Genomic DNA, 8,291 nt, shown 5'->3' with positions numbered 1-8,291 from the left:
CTATTTTCCCGGGATATCAGCAAATTACTTCCCTTAGTACTGAAATAAACTGTTATATTTTTCAGTTATATTTGTTAATAACTTTTTAATAAAAAACGATGACAGCTAAAACCTTCTGAAGGTTACTCAGGAGGTTAACCTCTATAATATATGTCAAGGTCAGGGTTATAGGAGCTGGGTTCCCTTTTGTTAATGTTTACCTTATATATATACACACTCAAATATATAATGAATAATATAAAAAACCCTGTATTTGTATTACTGTTATTTATAGTTTTAGTCAAAATTATTAAACACCGTCGTAATCATTATGCTCTACTATGTAATACCAGACTATTGTTTAAACGTTGTTATTTAATTTGAACTTTAACTTATTAAATTATACTTTGAAAACTAGATCTTTTACAACTTAATCCAGTACTGTAACAATTTACCCCATATATGGGGCTAGTTGTTACAAATGTAGTCGCCTTATAGTTTTCATTAATGCAACAAAATTAATTGTACTATTCAGTTAAAAAATTTTTTTGTAGCTTGTATTTCGTTTATTAGTTACATGTAAAAAAAATCATTAAAAAAGCGTACCAACTAGCCCCGCTCTCCCCTAACATTCACCAAAGTATGTATAAAAACCTAGTAAAAACCCTGTTGAAATAGCATTAATAATTTTTATTAAAAAACTAATAATAACATTAATAGTTTTCATAAAATAATTCGTAAAAATAAGTATCTTTTGAGTGTATGTTCTTAGACGTATTTTTAAGGGCAATAAATCATGATTCGAAAAGTTACCGATAAGCGAGTCAAAATGAGCAGTTCTGATATAAAACTGTATTATTACATTTGGAATAATATTTACATCTACGCGAATCAAAGCTTAAAAACTACTGTTGTTTGGTTTTTAATGAATAAATAAATTCGAGCAAATTTACTGTAAGCTAAGGTGCCGCAAAATGACATTATTCATTTAAAAGCGTAATGAAAATAATATATAAATGTAATTTTTATTATAACTTGACGATTATAAATGATAAACGCAACTCAGGGTGTTTTATTTTAATTTTTCTATACAATTATCTCCCGAACTATTTGTTGTTTGAAAAAATGTTCGAAATAGAACTTACTCTATTTTGCGGAGGATATATTATTATAGATATATGTCTTGTCTAGGTAGAGGTGCCATCGATTTCAAGGTAAACTTTTTTTCTTAAGGAGATCCTATAGTGGCAGCAATTACCGACATTTCTTTATTAGAAGAAATCTTTGAATTGGCTTTACGGAATAGCAAAACTCTTTTACAGAATTAAAATACGCACAAAAATTTAGTGCCCGACACACGATTTCAAATAAAAAGCAAAAAAATTAAAAATTTGGGCATATACAGCTGTCACCCGACAACAATATTTGCTTAAACAAAAATACTGCAGTTTATATAAGCAAAATGATACCCAGTTTCACTACACTGAAAAAAAATTGAGTAACGAGAATTAAGTGTTAGGGTTGCGAGAATTTAGTTGCACAAACTGGTATCGAGTAAAATTGATTAAAAGTCGAATTAGTTCAACAATGTGACGTAGTTATTTGTACTGTAAAATCTAGTCAACAGTAAAAGGTTAACAGAACACAATAGTTATTTGTACAATGTATAATGTGTTCTTTAAACTACCAGAATTCTAGTAATTTTACTACTTGGAGGGTCAAATTAAACTGATAATAAGTACACTGAACTCATTATTTAGATAATTAGACACCGTTTGCGAAATAGATTCAACTAAAAGAATTTTAGTTATAGCAACTTCCTGAAGTCTGTTGATGGAATAATATATACAGTTGTATTTACATTTTATTTTACAATCTGTTGTATTGTAAACGTCGACTAGGGACATAGGCCGTGTTTGAATTTCCCGCATTCACCTATGCGAGCATGCGCAACGCCACTGAGGCGCTCGTGCATATACACTTCGCGCCTAGCGACCCCACGAACGGTGATTGATTGTAATAGCGCGCGATGATTGGCTGTAGTAAGCGCGCCGTGATTGGTTGTAAGAGGCGCGCGCGGTAGACACACCCTGTTCAAACCGGGACTCGAGAGAGTCGTTGTCTGGCGACCGAGCCACGCGGACGTACTTCGCGTGTATATTAAGAATAATGATCCGTTACGCGTTTCATCGAGTTTTACCCTTTCTTCACCCTCACTATCCATCCTGAATTGCCACCCTTGTCCCTGCCGTCGGTATAACCTGAGCTACGGACTGGGCGTTACCTTACAGCTCAGAAGTAGGATACGACTCGAATGCGGTTCGGATTCGTCTCGAGTACGCGACGGACTACTTTACAGTGGAAGTGAACCCGTCTCGAGAATTTTCTACGCAGGTTCGCGTTTCGGTTTCCTTATCGTGGGATCACGAGCGTGTTCCTGAATCCGTGGGAATTATCCTACGATCGTCACCCGGTTACCGGTTTGTTAACGTGCGTGCGCGGTACCGCAGACATTACGCTACAACGCATAATCGGTTCGAGCATTCTAGCGCCGTTGCCGTGTGCTGTGCGGAATTCTCGCCGTTGCTAACGTTGTGCGGAATTCTCGCTGTTCCCGAGTGCTGTGCGGGGAACATTTTAACATCACGCTTACGGCATAAGAAGAGCTACGCCGTCAAGGGGTTCAAAGTGTGTTCGACGAACACGATCGGTGCATGGATCAGCTCATAGACATGGCGGAAAGAAGAGCTCGTTCAGAGACATCAGCCACCTACCAAATAGAAGAGGGAGAGGTGCACTTGGACACAGTACATTTGGACACCGTTCATTTGGACACGGTTCATTTGGACACGGTTCATTTGGACACCGTTCAGTTGGACTCGGTGCAGTTGGACACCGTTCATTTGGACACAGTGCATTTGGACACCGTTCATTTGGACACGGTGCATTTGGACACGGATCATCTGGACATCGTAAAAAATACGGCCTGTGCAGTTAAACACCAAAATGCGCGACCTGTGCAGATGGACATAAAAATGCGCGACTTGTGCAGTTGGACACCAAAATGCGTGGCCTGTGCAGATGGACACGAAAATGCACGACTTGTGCAGTTGGACACTGAAATGCGCGTGCATGGAGGGGGTGCACCGAAGGCGTGTCCATGAAGGGAGTGCGGGGGGGCGAACCCCCCTTGCCCACGCTTCAACCCAACCTACACCACAATGTGTATGGGGGGATGCAGGGGGGGCGTATTCCCCCCGCTCACGCTTAAAAAGAGGTACATTTTCTACCCGAACACGCCGAAAGCGTGAACATGGGGGGGCAAAGCCCCCTTGCCCACGCTTCAACCCAACCCACACCACGATGTGCATGGGGGAGTGCGGAGGGGGGGACAAAGCTTCCCTGCCAACACTCCTAGGCTCACTTACACCGACCATGCAGCGCCACCTAGTACACATGTACCAATGATCGACAACTGCACAGGTCGCGCATTTTGGTGTCCAACTGCTCAGGTCGCACATTTCGGTGTCCAACTGCACAAGTCGCGCATTTTCGTGTCCAACTGCACAAGTCGCGCATCTTCGTGTCCATCTGCACAGATAACGCATTTTGGTGTCCAACTGCACAAGTGCACAATACGCCATGGAAAAAATAGCTATTCTACAGTGTTTGGACTTAACTGATGACAACGTCATTCATTGCCTTATAGCAGGTATTATGGACACAGCCGTTAAACATACAGCAGCAGCCATTCGAACGGATTCGCTCGACGATTTTCTTGAGCAGATGCATCGCATTACGACAACGTGCCGTAATACTCACAAGAAGTCACCGACTTTCAAGCCTAAATTTGAAAAGCGAAAACATAAGTCGGAAGACACTAACTCTCCAGAGAAAAAGAATCTTCACGTGAAGACCAAGGAAAGTTCCAAGGAAATCTTCTGTTCCTATTGCCGTTTCAAAGGTCACACCAGAAAAGAATGCAACAAATTGAAGAGGAAGGAGCAATCCCCGAAAACCTCGCCACCAGTTACAGCCGCTCCCGTTTCATCGGTTGTAGAATCTGCACCTGCGGAGACCAGCCCTAATTCGACTGATTGTATCGCATTTGTTGACCGAGGTGAAAATAAGAAAATTGTCACGAACAGTAACGTTATTAAGGTAACCAAGCTTAATAATTTGCCGTGCGAACTTTATGCGCTTTTGGACACGGACAGTCCAATTTCTCTCGTTAATAAGTTAACATACAACAAATTCTTTTCTGATTGTTTAATTTCCAATTCGGTTAACTTGGAATATAAAGCGGTTAACGATAAACCGATTAATATTGAAGGCGTTGTGAATTCTACAATTTCACTGGAAGCCTTACCAGATACTTCTAATTCTATTAAGTTACACGTGTTAAATGATAAATTAGCGTCGGTAGACATGATAATCGGTTGTAATTTTCTCGAGAAACACGAGATCGCAGTTTTAATAAAATCATCGTCTCAAAAAACAGATAAAATGTTACGTCTCCTTTTCAGAAATAGTTTCCATAGAAGTTGCGGAAGAATCTCTGGATAAACCAGATTCCGAATTCAGCAATATTGAAATAGATTTTGGTGATAACATTAAGAAACAGTTAATATCTCTTATGGAGGAAATTAGTAAAGCGCATATTCCTCTCGTTGAGGATGATTATTCTGGTGAAGTTAGACTAAAAGGATGAATCTATTTATGCGTATTCACCCAGACGATTTGCATAACATGAACGCATTCAAATTCGCAAAATTATAGATGATTTTCTTGAAAGAAAAATTATTAAAGAAAGTGAATCTCCTTATTGTGCACGCATCGTTCCTGTTAAAAAAAAAGACGGTTCGATAAGACTTTGCATTGATTTACGACCTCTGAACGAACGAGTTCATAAAGAGAATTGCCCTTTGTTTGAGATCGTGATAATTCGCATCACGAAAACCGCTTTCGGTTGCATGTCCGCGCAAGCACGCTTTGAATAAAATAATCGTCTAAATAATTTCGCTTCAAAAGAGTAACCATCGTCACGTTATAGCATGGATCTTTTGTTACATTCCAGAAAGTTCGCTAATTGTTAGCAATAACACAGCCACGGCTGACCGATCGCACAAACAAAGTCAAGCAACCGTTCTCACACAAAGGAAAGATCCATGTTATAAACATAGCGAGCGAAAACAAGTAACGATCACTTCGGGTCGTCAAGTGAAAACGGTGACGTCAGCACGATGACGTAGGCCACCGATGGCCAATCACCCTCCCGAAATTATTGGTAATCTGCCTGGAGGGAGCTTCGCCTCGGAGGTGATAAAAGACCGCCGCTGCGCCGCGGAATCGATTTCGCTCGCAGATCACTCGCCTAGTATACCTTGTCACGACTTTTTCACTCCCGAAGCGGTTCGGGGCGTGTGCCGGATCAAAAGAGGAAAAGGAGAGAAAGGTGATAGGCCTCTCCGGTGATTCTCCCGCACCTCCAACACTCCGCGAAACGAGCTTAAGGTTGGGCGCCAGACGCGTGAATTCGCGTCCGCGAAATCGCTAAGAACCAAAAGAGAAACGCAAAACGAACGAAGTCGGTGTACAAGGGAATTGCTAGCTCGACCTAAGAGCAGGGCGGGATTAATTAAGGGCAGTGCGATATCCGGCGGGGTGACACATAAATCATAACTTCAATCGGCTAACAAATAAAGAGTAACATTTATTGTATAATTGGTTTAGAGAAAATAATAAAGGCCAATTTGGCTTCCATTAATAACGCGAGTAGATCGTTGATAACATGGGCGTCAATCTTTGAATAACACGGAAAGAATACGCGGACGCCAGGAAAACACGGAAAATTACGCAGATTTAATAAGCGCGCGGAAGGCGCCGGTATTACGCAGGATAATACTAACAGAAACTAAATTCACGAACAAATAATATGAATAAAAACTAACTTCCCGAAGGCTTCAAATTAATAGAGCCGGCGACATCGGCAAAACATAATCGGAGTAACGAGAAATAATATTGCGTGAGCTGGCACGACATGATAGCGCGTCCCGCTCGAAGCGCGTGAACGCAAGGGCCTAAGGCCGTGCAGAGATTTTGTCGCTAACAATCTTAATCTAACGCAAGGAATAATCTTAGTCTACCGCGAATAATAATCTTAATCTAGTGGGAATAATATTCTTAATCTAAGGCGAATAATCTTTTAATATAACGCGAATAACATCTGGACGTAACTAATCAGTCGGGGTGATCCGTATTTTACCGTCACTTATCACGCGAATAACGTCCCAACGCCAGGAGTCAATCGGCGCAAACAATATTCTCACGCAAATAATCTGTCGACGCGGACGATATTCTCACGCAGTTATCATCCTACGTAAGGGCTCGAAAGCAAGACTCAGGTGCGAACAATACGACAAGGCCGGTAACATCAGGACGCAATCACGGGAATAATGTCTCGGCACAACCGATACCGCGTAGATACTCTAAGTCAGTCTAAGTGTTCGGACGCAAATCGTGAGTGACGTAATTACGCGCGAACAACCGTCTGACGCAATTAATACCATCCCGCGATTAATATTCGACCGGGTGGATTACTACGCACAACGAGACACGCGGACGTGAACGCGAAGGGCGTGAGAAATGGCGTATTCGCGATATCGAACGTCGTCATCGGCACTTTTACCGCGATCTCCAGGAGTCGTAGATTTTGGTCGCGATCCCATGGCCACGAGACCATTCTGGTGCCCCTCGCTTTCTTTATCGATCGCTAAGTACGCCTTGTCGGCGAACACGTTAATTACCGCGAATCATCCCGAGCGAGAGCGTGACCCGGGGAGCGGTGTCGTGGCTTTACATGATTATGTTACGCGAGGCAACCTCACCGTAAGTCGATTCTCTCCCGAGGATCCTCGCCGTCGTCCCAAGGGTTGAAAGGATACCGCCAGGAATCGTACACGCGGTAAACATCCCGTTTAGGGGACCCACTTCCGATGGCCTTGACCTTCACATATGTTGTCAAGGTCACCCTTCTGAGTGACCTTCAGAAGGTTTTAGTCGGGGGTCGCTTTTTATTAAAAAGTTATTAACAAAAAAAAGTTTGGCGACCTCACCGATTTCAATGACCTTGTTATATGTTGTCAAGGTCATGACCCCGAGTGACCTTCAGAAGGTTTTAGCCGTCGCTCGTTATTCGTTAAAAAGTTATTAACAAAAAAAGTTTGGAAAATACGTAGGTTAGATGACGCGCTTTACAAGTATTTAACTGTTTAAAGCGCGTCACTAATCTACATAGGTTAGATGACGCGCTTTAACAGTATTTAATTGTTTAAAGCGCGTCAACTAACCCATGCGTAAACCATTTCGGGGCTACCGCACCGCCCCGAAAGCAGGGGGGTGGTGTGGGTGAACCTCGGTTCGCGTGAAAAGTGTATGCGTGAACTATTTCGGGGCTACCGCACCTCCCCCGAAAGCAGGAGGGGGGTGTGGATGAACCTCGGTTCGCGTGGAAAGTATATGCGTGAACTTTTTATGCGTGGAAAGTTAATATGCGAAATGCCACATGGGTTAGATGACGCGCTTTAAAAGTATTCAACTGTTTAAAGCGCCTCATCTAACCCATGTAAGTATTCTCTGCTTTAACAAAAAGACTTCAATTTATCAACAATTTACTGCTTTAAATGTTTTGGTAAAGCAGCGACTTTCTCGCGAAATAAAGTATTCTCTGCTTTAAAGAAAAACGTAATATTAGTCGTTTATGCCTCTCAGTACTTAAAATAACTTCTATATTTTCGAAACTTTTTTTATTTATAACTGTTTAATTAAAAGCGACCCCCGACTAAAACCTTCTGAAGGTCACTCAGGAGGGTGACCTTGACAACATATGTGAAGGTCAAGGCCATCGGAGGTGGGTCCCTTAAACGGGATATTTACCGTACACGCTTCCAAATGCGACTTAATTATACACGGCAGAAGGCGAAGTTACGTGCGTCGGCGATCGAGAACGGCTCAAGAATACTCCCGAAATTTCGCTCGATGGCGGAATCGATAGCGTACCCCACCCCGGGCGTACGCGGCCCCGCGACGCTATCGCGCGGACCAATAGAGGATGAGCTCGCAGGCTCGCGGTGTCTCCTCGCACAGGGCCGTTAGCCACGGTTTTTCGCAGGGCGCTCGACGGCCCTTCGTTCGCGCGGTGATTTTCCGGGATTCTTCCCGGCAGCGGACGGGACGTGATTGCCTCCGTGTTTCTCCTCTTCGGTCCGGGGATGGTGGCCATCCATCCCGGAATCCGGTCAGTAGCGTAAGGA

The sequence above is a fragment of the Temnothorax curvispinosus genome, unplaced genomic scaffold (genome assembly GCF_003070985.1).
Source record: "Temnothorax curvispinosus isolate PA1 unplaced genomic scaffold, ASM307098v1 QBEX01006746.1, whole genome shotgun sequence".
Classification (NCBI taxonomy): domain Eukaryota; kingdom Metazoa; phylum Arthropoda; class Insecta; order Hymenoptera; family Formicidae; genus Temnothorax; species Temnothorax curvispinosus.
The sequence above is the reverse complement of the archived record's forward strand: the minus strand, read 5'-3'. Positions refer to the sequence as shown.